The sequence below is a fragment of the Chiloscyllium punctatum genome, chromosome 3 (genome assembly GCF_047496795.1).
Source record: "Chiloscyllium punctatum isolate Juve2018m chromosome 3, sChiPun1.3, whole genome shotgun sequence".
NCBI classification, from domain to species: domain Eukaryota; kingdom Metazoa; phylum Chordata; class Chondrichthyes; order Orectolobiformes; family Hemiscylliidae; genus Chiloscyllium; species Chiloscyllium punctatum.
Window position 1 is genome coordinate 54,145,195 of NC_092741.1, and position 12,212 is coordinate 54,157,406.

A 12,212-nucleotide genomic window follows, 5' to 3' on the forward strand; every position below is an offset into this window, starting at 1 on the left:
TTAGAACTATGAACTTAGGTGAACAGTTTAGCTCACTTGAGTCAGAATGCTGTGCATTAATGCTCCAGAATAAATATTTCAGTACATACTCTAGAATGACACTTCAATCCAAGGGGAAAATGCTGTATTATGGAAGAGAAGTGAAACCAAGGCTGCCATCTTCCTGGCAGGTAAAGATCTTATGACACTATCTGTAGAAAATCAGCGTGTTCTAAGTGCCAACATTTATTCAACTAACACGGAAAGCAGAATGATTTGGTCATTTATTTATTTCATTGCCATTTGGGGATTCTTTTGAAATTCTCCATCTACATCTTTGGGAATGTGTTAAACACACTGCAAAAAAAACAAACACTTTTCTTTCATTAAAATGAATAACTCAAGCCCACCACCATCCAATACCATTGCATTCCAGCTAATGGCATCACTGTTTTTCATTGTCTTTTGTTATTTCAGAGTCATTAAGTTATTTTCATTGATAGGATAAACAAGCAATTTGCTTCTGTAAATGTCACCTTCTATTTGAACATTTGGAGATATCTTACAAGTTAATTTGTAGATTTTCTCATCTCAGGGACAGATGCCTCACTCAATTTATCACCTCTGCTAGAAAATAATGTTAGCAAAAGATATTCAGGCTGGAGCTGACAAATTGCAAGTAACATTTGCACCATACAAACGTTAGGCAATCAGCATTTCTGACAAGAGAGAATGTAACCATTGCCCCTTACATTTAATGGTATTACTGTAACTGAATCCCCACTATCGACATCCTGGGGATTTACCAATGACCAGAAACTGAACTGGACTCATTATATAAATGGTGGGGCTACAAGTGCAGTGCTGTGTGTGAATGTTTTAAAAAATCTTTGATTCAGCTAATAGTGATTAAAAAAAGTCAAGTGAAGCGAAAATTTTGACTCAAAACTAATTCAATAATAATTGAAATGGCTTTTAAGGTTCAACTTTGTGGTTAAGGCGAGAAGAAGTGATGAATGGATGTAAGACTTATAAAAATGTGTTAATTCTGATGCAAATTAATCACCTAATAATAAAGCCAACTACTGCAATGACAGCAGTACAGACACAAATGCAAGTGTTGTGCAAATGGATTTAATTGTTTAATCAATTAAGTTTACAAATGAGAAAATCCAGTCCTGGATCATTGGGACCGTTTCTGGGTAAAGTGGGACTTGTACAAGCAGGACGGTCTGCACCTGAATTAGAATGTGTCCAACAACCCTGTAGGTAGGGTTTGCTAGTGCTGTTGGAAGATATTAAACTTACAGCAGGGAAGGAGATAAAGATTGTTTGTTACAATAGAGAAGCAACATACTTTAGTAAAGGAAGAGGCAGTTCAGCCATGATACTTGAGGGAGTAAGGTGAGGCTGGATAGCCTCTACTTTAATACTTGGAGTATTCTAGGTAAGATAGAAAAGTTAAGGGTGTGAACTGAGTTGTGGAATTGCGATGTTTCCAGAGACATTGCTGAGGGAGGGAAAAGACAGGCAACTTAACATTCCATGATATAGGACCTTCAAGTAGGACAGGGAAAGGTGTAGAAGACATGGTGTCACTTTATTAAAAAAGGAGTAAGTTACTGCAACAGGAATGAATGATATTCTCGAATGTCTTCAAATGAGGGTAGCTGAATAAAAAGGGGGCAGACACACTGCTGGGACTATACCACTGACTCTGAAATAGTCAGCAGACAATACAACAGATATGTCGACTGTTTGTTAAGGTGAGGAAACAATAACAGGATAACTATGTTGGGCGTTTTCAACTTTTCCAATTTTAATTGGAATAGTCATAGTGTAAAGGGTTAGAGAGGGCAGATTTTTTTTTAAATGTGCTCAGGAGAGGTTTTTATAACAACATTCAGAAGGTCTAACAAGGGATACTGCATTGCTGGACCTAATTCTGAGGAACCAAGCCATTTTGATGTACGAGGTGGCAGTTGGGAGAGTATTTTCGTGATAGCAACTCCAACACCGTACATTTTAAATTGCTAGAAAAAGAAAAATATAGGTTGTCATAATAAAGGTTTTGGATTGGGGAAGGTATATTTAATTAAAATAAGGCAAGATGTAGCCAAAATAGACTGAAAACAGCTACTTCTGGGTAAATCTATAGCAGATTTATAGCAGGTGCAGGGGTGAAAAGGAAATAGAGTACATGTTCTGTTTAGGATGAAATGTAGAAGCAACAATCCCAGAGAATCCTGGATCTCTAGGAATATTCAGACTGGATAAGAAGGAACAGGAGGCTTTCAACATCAGGAAAAAAAATGAATGAATGGAATATATAAAGTGCAGGAATGAACTTAAGAAAGCAATTAGGAGGGAAAAGAGGGCTCATGAAAAATGCTGGAGGATAAGATTAGGGAGAATCCCAAAACATTCTACTTGCATATCAAGGGCAAGAGATAACCAGGGAAAGAGAAGGGTCCAATCAGAACGAAGAAAGCAATCTGTACATGGAGCAAGTAGACTAGGGTGTTAAATGAGTTTTTCACATCCATCTTTACTTTGGAGAAGGACATTGGTACAGAAGTCAGAAAGGAGGATTGTGAAGTTCTTGACGCAGGGAATGAGACAGCAATGGAAGTTCTGTCAAGCTTAAAAGTGGAAAAATCACCAGGTTTGGATCAGTTTCATTCCACGCTGCAGCAGACGAGAGGAAATTACAAAGGCTCTGACCCAAGTTCTTAATTCCTCTCTGGCCACAGGGGAGATGCAAGAACACCAGAGGATAGCTAATGTGGTTTCACTTTTCATGAAGGGTGGTAGAGATAATCAAGGGAATTGTGGACTACTGAATCTCACATCAGTGATAAGGAAACTATGGGAGAAAATTTGAAGGGAACAATTAATCTCTTTTTCGAGAGGCTAGTTTGATCAGGGATGCTCAGTATGGCTTTGTCAGAGGGAAATTTAACTGAAGTTTTGGGAAGAGTTGACCAGGTGTGTAGATTTATGACGTAGTTCACATGGATTTCAAAAAAGCGTTTGTCACGTTCGCACATGGGAGATTGATAAGAGAAGGTACAAGCACATGGAACCCACGGTAATTTGACAAGTTGAATCGAAGATTTGCTTAATGGTAGGAGACATAAGATGGTGGTAGGAGGCTGTTTGTGTGACTGGAGGCCGGTGTCCAGTGGCACACCATAGAGGTCAGTGTTGGGCCCCATACTGTTTGTGTTATGTACTAATATATAGTAGAAAATCTGGAGGGCTGATACAAAGATTGGCCAGGTAGTTGACAGTGAGGAAGAAGGTCTGAAGTTATAGGGGGCTATAGATGGATTGGTCAGATGAGATGGAATTTAATCCTGACAAGTGTGTAGTGATGCACTTTGGAAGAGGTAACAAGACAAGTGGGTACTCAATGAATGGCAGGACACTAGGAAACCAGAGGAACAATGGAATCTTGGCTTGCTTGTCCAAAAATGTTTGAAAGTAACAGGACACATTAATATGGTAGTAATTAAGGAGGCATACAGGACACTTGCCTTTATTAGCTGTGAATTAAATACTAAGAGTACGGAGGTAGAATCTGTGGATGAGTGCCATGACTCTAGGAATTCCCTGGCTGTTCTGTTCCCTGGCTGGCTGTTCTCTGTAATAGTAGTGTTGTCCCAGTCAACAACGGAATGAGGACATGCCACAACCCAAAGGACTAGCCACGTTACCACACATCAAGAACATTTTTGAACTGACAGCCAGACTACTACGACCACTAGGACTCATAACAGCACACAAACCAACAGCCACTCTCAGACAACAACTCGCCAGGACAAAGAACCCGATACCCAGCATGAGCAAAACCAACGTAGTGTACAAAATCCCATGCAAGGACTGCACAAAACACCACATAGGACAAACAGGAAGACAGCTAACTATCCGTATCCATGAACATCAACTAGCCATGAAACAATATGACCAGCTATCCGTAGTAGCCACACACGCAGATGACAAGCAACATGAGTTCGACTAGGACAACATTACTATTATAGGACAAGCCAAACAGAGAACAGCCAGGGAATTCCTAGAGGCATGGCACTCATCCACAGATTCTATCAACAAACACATCGACCTGGACCCAATATACCGGCCACTGCAGCGGACAGCTGGAACTGACAACCGGAAGCGGCAGAGACAAACCACTGTAAATGCCGGAGGAAACATCACAGAAGCGCTTCACCGGAGGCTCCCAAGCACTGAGGATGTCACCTAGACAGGAGATGAAACGTGTACAACACAAATTCCCAGCTTGGCGAACAGAACCACAACAAGGAGACATAATTTTAAGGTGAAAGGCTTAAAGGTTTAGAAAGGATTTGAGGAAATGTTGTCACCCAGAGGTTGTTGAAAATCTGTAATGTGCTGCCTGGGAGGGTAGTCGAGGTGAAAAACCTCAATATTTAAAGATTACTTTGATGAGCACTTGAAATTTCATATCTTTGAAGATTTTGGGCTAAGATTTAGTGGGTTTTTTTGTCAGTGCAGACTTGATGAACAGAAAGGCCTATTCTGTATGATTTTACAATATTTTCACCCTGATAAATGGAAAGTACTATCTGTCAGAAATCATGAATTGTAATTGTACAAATGGAATTGAATTAGTAGAGCAAGTTTTCACTTTCAAAGTTCAAACTATATACAAGGAAATTTAAGAATTTCAGAATACACATTATTTAGGTTTTATAATACTCTGCTCAGAGTAGTGTTGAGTTTTAGTTAACAAACCTCAATAATGATAAAAACCTGTGAATGGATTCATTAGAGGACATGACTAACCTCAAGTATAATGGGATGAACGAGGAAGAAAGATTAGAGAAGCTCAGCTTTAGTCTGGAAAGACAATTAAGAGGAGCTTCAGAATTAAAAATGTATAAAACGGTGTAAATAAGAGAACTAGGAATATGGAACCCTAGGATATAAATGAAAAATAGCAGAATGTAAATTTAAATCAGCCACAGGATCTTATTTGAAATGATCTGCCAGGCAGAAAAGTCGACCAAAAATAATGCCCAAATATATATTTGGATTCTATATACATTAATGAAATGTATTTCCATTGACCAAATGGTCTTTACTATGGTTGTATATTTTCTGTCCAACTTAATTATGGAATGTACCCAGAGAGCAACAATGCTGCTCCATGGTGGTACACTGGTCAAATGACCAAATGGGAGGCTTTCAGAGAGACACTCTGGGTAGTTTCAGTTCCACCAACAGCTTGTAAGAATATCTGTATGTGCAAAACTGTATTGCAGTTTGGCTCTTCTAATTCTAATGTCATCACATTAAATTGTGCCTATTTCACTCAGCTTTTGATATTTTCAAGCCAACTATTTTCTGCAAATTTTCTCTGTACTGTGTTTCGAACACCAATTAATTTATAATATTCTTTAATTCACATTTAAACTGAAAATTCCTAGTTACACTACAGATGTACAAAGTTGACAGATTTTATTATTTGGCGCATTTCAATAAAATCGCCCAACAGTCTGTAACACTGTCCATCTCTCAGTTCACAGTTCTTCTAAGTGTCATCTGCAAATCTGGAAATTGCCTCTCACGGCAAGATCCAGACCATTAATATACATCAGGAACTTATAATTGGGTTTAAATCCTGACCCCTAGGAAATTCCACTTCAGATCTTTTGCCAGCCTGAAAAATATCCATTGACCATTGGTTTGCTATCACTCAACACATTTTATATGTGTTTATACTTTCCCTTTTATATTACGACCTGTAGTTTTTCTCAAGCTTGGCACTGTATCAAACACCTTCTGGAAATTCATGCATATCACACCAACAGTGATATCCTCATTGAGCTTACCACTTCTTCAAAACACCCCAGCAAGTTAGCTAAACATGATTTTCCCTTTAGAAATCCATGTTGACTCTTCTGAACCAACCCACCTTTTCCCATGTGACTACTCATTCCAACCCAAATAACTGTTTCTAGAAACTTTCCCACTAAAGCTAAAGTGACTGGTCTGTAATTGCTGGGACAATCTTTACAACATTCGTGAACAAAGCCATAATCTTAAATACTGTGATCACAAAATCCAGGCAAAGACAGGGCATTCTGCAGCGAATAACCCATCTGCTGACTTTCCAAAGCTAATGAGGCACATGTTAGGACTGTGACCCTCTTGTCTGTAAGTATTCAGCCTCAAAAGTTTTCAGGAGATTTGACAAATGCTTCCAGGAAAAGTAGCCTGTTTGAATGGCAACTTATCCAGCACCTTCACATTCACTCCCTTCACCACTAGTGCACAGTGACAGCAATATGTGCCATCTGTGAGGTCCACTACTTGCAACTCACTAAGTATCCTTTGACAACACCTTCTAAACCCACAATTTCTGCTGTCCATAAAAACAACAGCAGACATTGCATGCAAACACTTGCAAGTTCCTATCCAAGTCACACATCATAATTTCTTGGATGAAGATCCTGGAACAAGTTATCTAACAGCACTGTGGTATACTTATAAGGCAGATTGCAGCTACCCAAAAACATAACTCTTCATTAACAATAAGAATAGTTAGAGATGAACACTGACTGTGAGTCACTTTGAGAGCAACTCCCACATCTACAAATGAAAGAAGTGAGGTACCTCTGACTGTCATTGTATGTTATTAATGCAACCAGAGTGTCTTCTGGTATCTTGCGTCTGAGCAATTTTTCTTGATTAAATATTAAGTGTCATAATAAGAAAGCTAGAAGAATAACTAAAAACAAACTGATGATCTCAAAATTGACCATTGAGCTGTATCAACAAGCCAACAACTTCTTGATAGTCAATTAAAATGCTACAGTTTTAAGGATCATGTAAATTAGAATAATTGATCGATCATTTAGTACATGAACATAATGTAATCAAATTTCAGTTCAAATATTGAAAGACTAATTACTTTCCCAGAGTAAAAACTTCAACTGTACTCTGCATCTTCTCTAAAATCATATGCCAGTTGTTTTAAAATTCAAATTTAATAATAAAGACTAGAAGATGCAGTCATAGTTCATAGTCAGAGATGTACAGCACAAAAATAACCAGATATCCTCACCTCATCCAGTCCCATTTGCCAGCATTTGGCCCATATCCCTCTAAACCCTTCCTATTCATATACCCATCCAGATATCTTTTACATGTTGTAATTGTACCAGCCTCCACCACTTCCTCTGGCAGATCATTCCATACAAGCACCACCCACTGCGTGAAAAAGCTGCTCTTTAGGTCCCTTTTAAATCTTTTCCTTCTCACCCTAAACTTCTGCCCTCTAGTTCTGGACTGTCTTTCTGTTTCTGAAACATGGATTAAAATTCAGTCTCCAATCTCTCTCAGCTATATAAAGATTGAAATTCGAATTATTCTGCTCACTTCCTAACAGATATGATTCCACACTGACTACTTCTGCCAAGTGATACTGGACTCCTAACTATGTTTGGTAGGTGCCAGAAGGAAGCCCGTGTAAAGAAGTGGAATCTTAAAATGGAGTCTCACCTTCAAATAAAAAAAGTCCCATTTTCCTTTGAATTTTTTTTCAAATTGCAATTTCCTCTCATTTATAAGATTCAAATAACTTTGAACTTCCTATGTCTCCTTGAATTACTTCACGAGTTAAATTACAAGGAGAGATTACAAAAATTAGGCCTGTTATCTCTAGAATTTAGACGGTTAAGGGCTAATCCAATTGAAGTCTTCAAGATATTAATTGGAAAAGACAGAGTAAAGATAAATATTTTGACTGATTGGGGATTCCAGAATTAGGGCAAAACCATTCAGGAGAGATGTTCGAAAGCACTTTTACATACAAAAAGCAGTAGACTTTTGGAATCCTCTTCCATAACAGCAGTAGATGTTGGATCAATTGTTAATTTTAAATCTGAGATACCTTTTTGTTAAGCAAAAGTATTTAAGGGATTAACATTGAGCTTCTAATCTCTCTCAGCTATATAAAGATTGAAATTCAAATTATTTTGCCCACTTCCTAACGGATATGACTCCATTCTAACTTCTTCTGCCAAGTGATATAGGATTTCTGACTACGTTTGGTAGGTGCTGGAAGGAGGTTTATGTAAAGTATTATTTCAGGAGTTAAGTTATGAGGAGCGATTATAGAAATCAGGCCTTTTTTCTCTAGAATTTAGAAGGTTAAGTAGTTAGTATGGTGTCATATCCATTATGAAGTATGCAGAATAATTTAAATTTTGATCTTTATATAGCTGAGAGAGATTAAAGACTGAATTTTAATCAATTTCTTGGATCGAGGAAAACAACTATGACTGAATCTTCTAGTCTTCATTATTAAATTTGAATTTTAAAACAAATGTCACAAACGTGGGCGGCATGGTGGCACAGTGGTTAGCACTGCTGCCTCACAGCGCCAGAGACCCGGGTTCAATTCCCGCCTCAGGCGACTGACTATGTGGAGTTTGCACGTCCTCCCCGTGTCTGCGTGGGTTTCCTCCGGGTGCTCCGGTTTCCTCCCACAGTCCAAAAATGTGCAGGTCAGGTGAATTGTCTGTAGTGTAGGTAAGGGGTAGACGTAGGGGTATGGGTGGGTTGCGCTTCGGCGGGGCGGTGTGGACTTGTTGGGCCGAAGGGCCTGTTTCCACACTGTAAGTAATCTAATCTAATATAATTTTAGAGCGGAAGCAGAGTGCATTTGAAGTTTTTACTCTGTGAGAAAGTAATTATTTAGTCTTCCAGTATTTAAATGTGGTTACATTACATTCATGTTTCTGGAACTAAGTGATCTGAACAAAATCTTTAAGAATATTAAGAGGAAAAGACAGAGTAGATCAACTATTTTAACTGGTTTGGGATTCTAGAACTAGGGGGCATAGTCTGAGAATTAGAGCGAGACCATCGAGATGTTAGGAAGCATTTCTATACACAAACTGCAAATGTTAGACCAGTGGTTAATTTTAAGTCGGAGGTAAGTTTTCGTTAAGCAAAGGTAATAAGGGATATCGGCCAAAGACAGGTATATGGAGCTAGGCAACAGGTCAGCCATGATGTCATTGAATGGTAGAACAGGCTCAAGGGGCTTAACAGCTCATTCCTGTTGCTATGTTTCTATAAACATGTCACAATGTCTTACCTCGCCTGTCAAAGCTATAATATAATGTGGAGATGCTGGTGTTGGACTGGGGGTGGACAAAGTCAGAAACCACATGACACCAGGTTATAGTCCAACAGGTTTATTTAAAATCATAAGCTTTCAGAGCACTGTTGCTTCATCAAGTGAAGTGATGAAACATATATCAATAATGAGACAATGTATAATCATCTAAGGTATACTGTAGAAACTTAGTCAGCCTCCATCAACATCACATTCCAAACAATGATCAGTACCACCCAGAAGGACGAGGATAGCAGATGCTGGGAACCACCTGCAAACACCACCCCTTAAAGCTACATACGTCTCTGTCTTTACTACCACTGAGTCAAAATCATGAATTCCCTTCCTAACAACACTGTGGATGTCCTTCCATCCCATGAATCGTAACTTATTGTTCAAGAAGACAGTTCAACACCACCTTCTCCAAGGCAATTAGGGATGGCCCATAAATCACAATAATATAACGAGGTTCCTTATTCATGTTGACTTAGCAGACCTCACAATAGGGTGGCAGTGGTGCACTAAAATAGATCTCAAACATTCTGGATTCATTGTAAGGATTCTTAAATCTGACTGTTAACCAAGATCCATCTGAAGCAAAGCATAAATACTGCACTAATCCAGACTTGCTGCAATGTCTCATTTGGTGGATGGTCAGCTAAAGACAATGTTCTTTATCCAGGCTGCATCATTTCTCCCAATATTTCCTTCTTTGGCCAGCACCCATTTATCTGATTAACATAGGAAAGCACTTGGAGATGCTTTACAAAATAAATGCAAATATATAAAAGTAAACTATGGTTGCTGGTTTTCAACTTCATAACTGAAGAACAGTAAAGTCCAGGATGGCTGCCAGTTCATGTGAAATTGTGCAGCAGCATGAGTCACTATATTCAGTAGCCTATGGGCTGAATAATAATTTGGGACACTAGCACACTAAAATGACCTTAAAACACTTTCTGCAAAATTTGCACCACTTCTGTAGTTTATTTATTAAAATTAATGACATATTTTTAATACTGCATTGACTGGTTTGTTTTTATTTCTACTTATATATTGAAAAGACGTCTAGTGTAATAATTTCTATTTTAACTAGAAATATCAAACACATCAGCTGTTAAATATATATTTAGAAAGAGTTACTTCTGAATTACACACTTTTCCATTTTCAAAATAAGTTATACTAAAACATGAATTAATTGGTCATAAATATTTCCAATATTTATCTGAAGCAATATTGATTCTTTTCCCTGGGTAAGTCAAATATACCACATTTAGGTTGAAGTATAAAGTAACGACCTCTGCATATTTAACAAAATCTACTGACAGGGATATTACAGGCAGACCCGATTTCTTTTCATCAGTGAACTCTTAGAAAGTAGCACATTAAAAACAATCGGCAATACAATTCCTTTCGTCATTACCAGGCTGAGACCGAAAACTATCGATTTCTTTCCTCAAATATCGATCATCCCTGGCTTAAACTGAAGACTGATCTCTAAGCAAACAATCGAATTAGCTTAGTAAAAACAAAATAGGCTTAATGGCTTATAATACCCTGTCAGTTTATTTGAAATAATAACCGAAAACTTCAGAATCATCATTGAAATAATTAATGTGTGGCAAAAAACGGCTGAGGTCACCGTGTATTTTCTCCACATGAAAAAAAAAGTCAAAAAGCAGCCCAAATCAAACGAGTATTTCATTTTGAAAACAAAAAGCTGCGACTCTACGATTCCTTATCTTTTCTAAAATAATTAACGTGAGTCCCATGTCATAGACTGCACTGCCTCGACATTAAATTTCTGAAAACATCCTTTCGCCTGATAAGACCACTGGATGAATAAATCAAATTGGTGAAGCACAAGATCGAAACACCATGACAGGGAAAACCATTTTCGAAATATAATCGCTTGTGCACGAAGGTGGATTGGAAATACAAACGTGGGGGAAATGGATACTTAATCCTGCAAACTGTTCAGCAAATCCACGGGCAGGCAAACCAAGCCCATCGCTGACTTCAAATCCTCCTCCGTCTGATCAAGCTCAATAATCGCATGGTATCCAAACCCATCACCCATTTATTAGGATCATTGCGGGGGACAACTGATAATGCACGCATGTTTCTGGCCACTCCAGCCCAGGGAAACGTGTGACTCCCACCCTAACTCTTGTGGGCGATATTTAACGCTGTTGTCGTTCTTACCTTGATCGAGTGTGAGCTCGAGCTCCTCTTGTCGCACATTCACTCCAAGGTCAGCGTCACCCCGCGCGCTCCCCCGTGTCCGCTTCGCCGCGGCCTCGATCGGCTCCTCCTCCTCCTCCCACACGACGGTTGCGCTCAGTCGCGCGCCCTCGCCCCACAGCTACGCGCGCTCGAGCTCCGCGGGGCAGGGAGTCTCGCACAAACCTGTTCCCAAAGCAGGAACGCCGGCTCGAAAAGCGGTTATTATAAGAGTGATTACCGACGGGTACCTGGCGAGCTTTCGGCGTAGTTGATTTTTGTTTTTGAGGTTGCGGCGGGTTAAAGGGTTTGGGAAATCGGAGATGTTTTCCTTTGACACCTTGGATGCTTGCTGACCCGGCTTGATCCAGTCCGGTCCGGCCAGCGACTGTCACTCACTCTCCTCTCTCCATCACTGTCCGGACCGCACATTGCCTCCACTGCGCATGCGGCTGCACCTGTCACTCAACCACGCTGCGACCACCTGCGCGTGCAGCATACCGGGACCTGCCATTCAATGCAAACAAGCGTAAAGGTGCTAACTTAAGCACTATCATCTCAGCAATAAGCTCGCCAAGGAGAAAGCAGACGATTTTTTTTTGGTTTGCTAACGTTGACATCTAATTGCGACAGCTTGCGCATTCACTCGATCTATCAGCAACTCTTTTCAAAAATGTTATTTAACTCTACATCACAGGCCGTGCTGTATATCTTTCTGCCATAAACAAGTTTAGATGCGGACCATTCTAAGTCCTTAATAAATATAGTGATTCATTAAGACCTCCTCGATGAGCAGTAGGAAATTAGTTCATGAATATTTCTGTACCCTAATAAAGA

At 39.3% G+C, this 12,212-nt stretch overlaps 1 protein-coding gene across 3 annotated transcripts in view; it reads right to left on the reverse strand.

The window, feature by feature from the left end:
- elovl4a (ELOVL fatty acid elongase 4a) overlaps positions 1-11,818 on the reverse strand; it is a 50,380-nt gene extending 38,562 nt beyond the window's left edge. Inside the window, exon 1 of one of the 3 annotated variants that reach the window (XM_072553410.1) lies at positions 11,627-11,815. The gene's annotated coding sequence lies outside the window, so the exon portion shown is untranslated. Of the gene's footprint in view, positions 1-11,357 lie in introns of all 3 variants that reach the window. The other 2 variants (XM_072553409.1, XM_072553411.1) reach the window with 2 other exon arrangements.
- Positions 11,819-12,212: the final 394 nt, after the last annotated feature.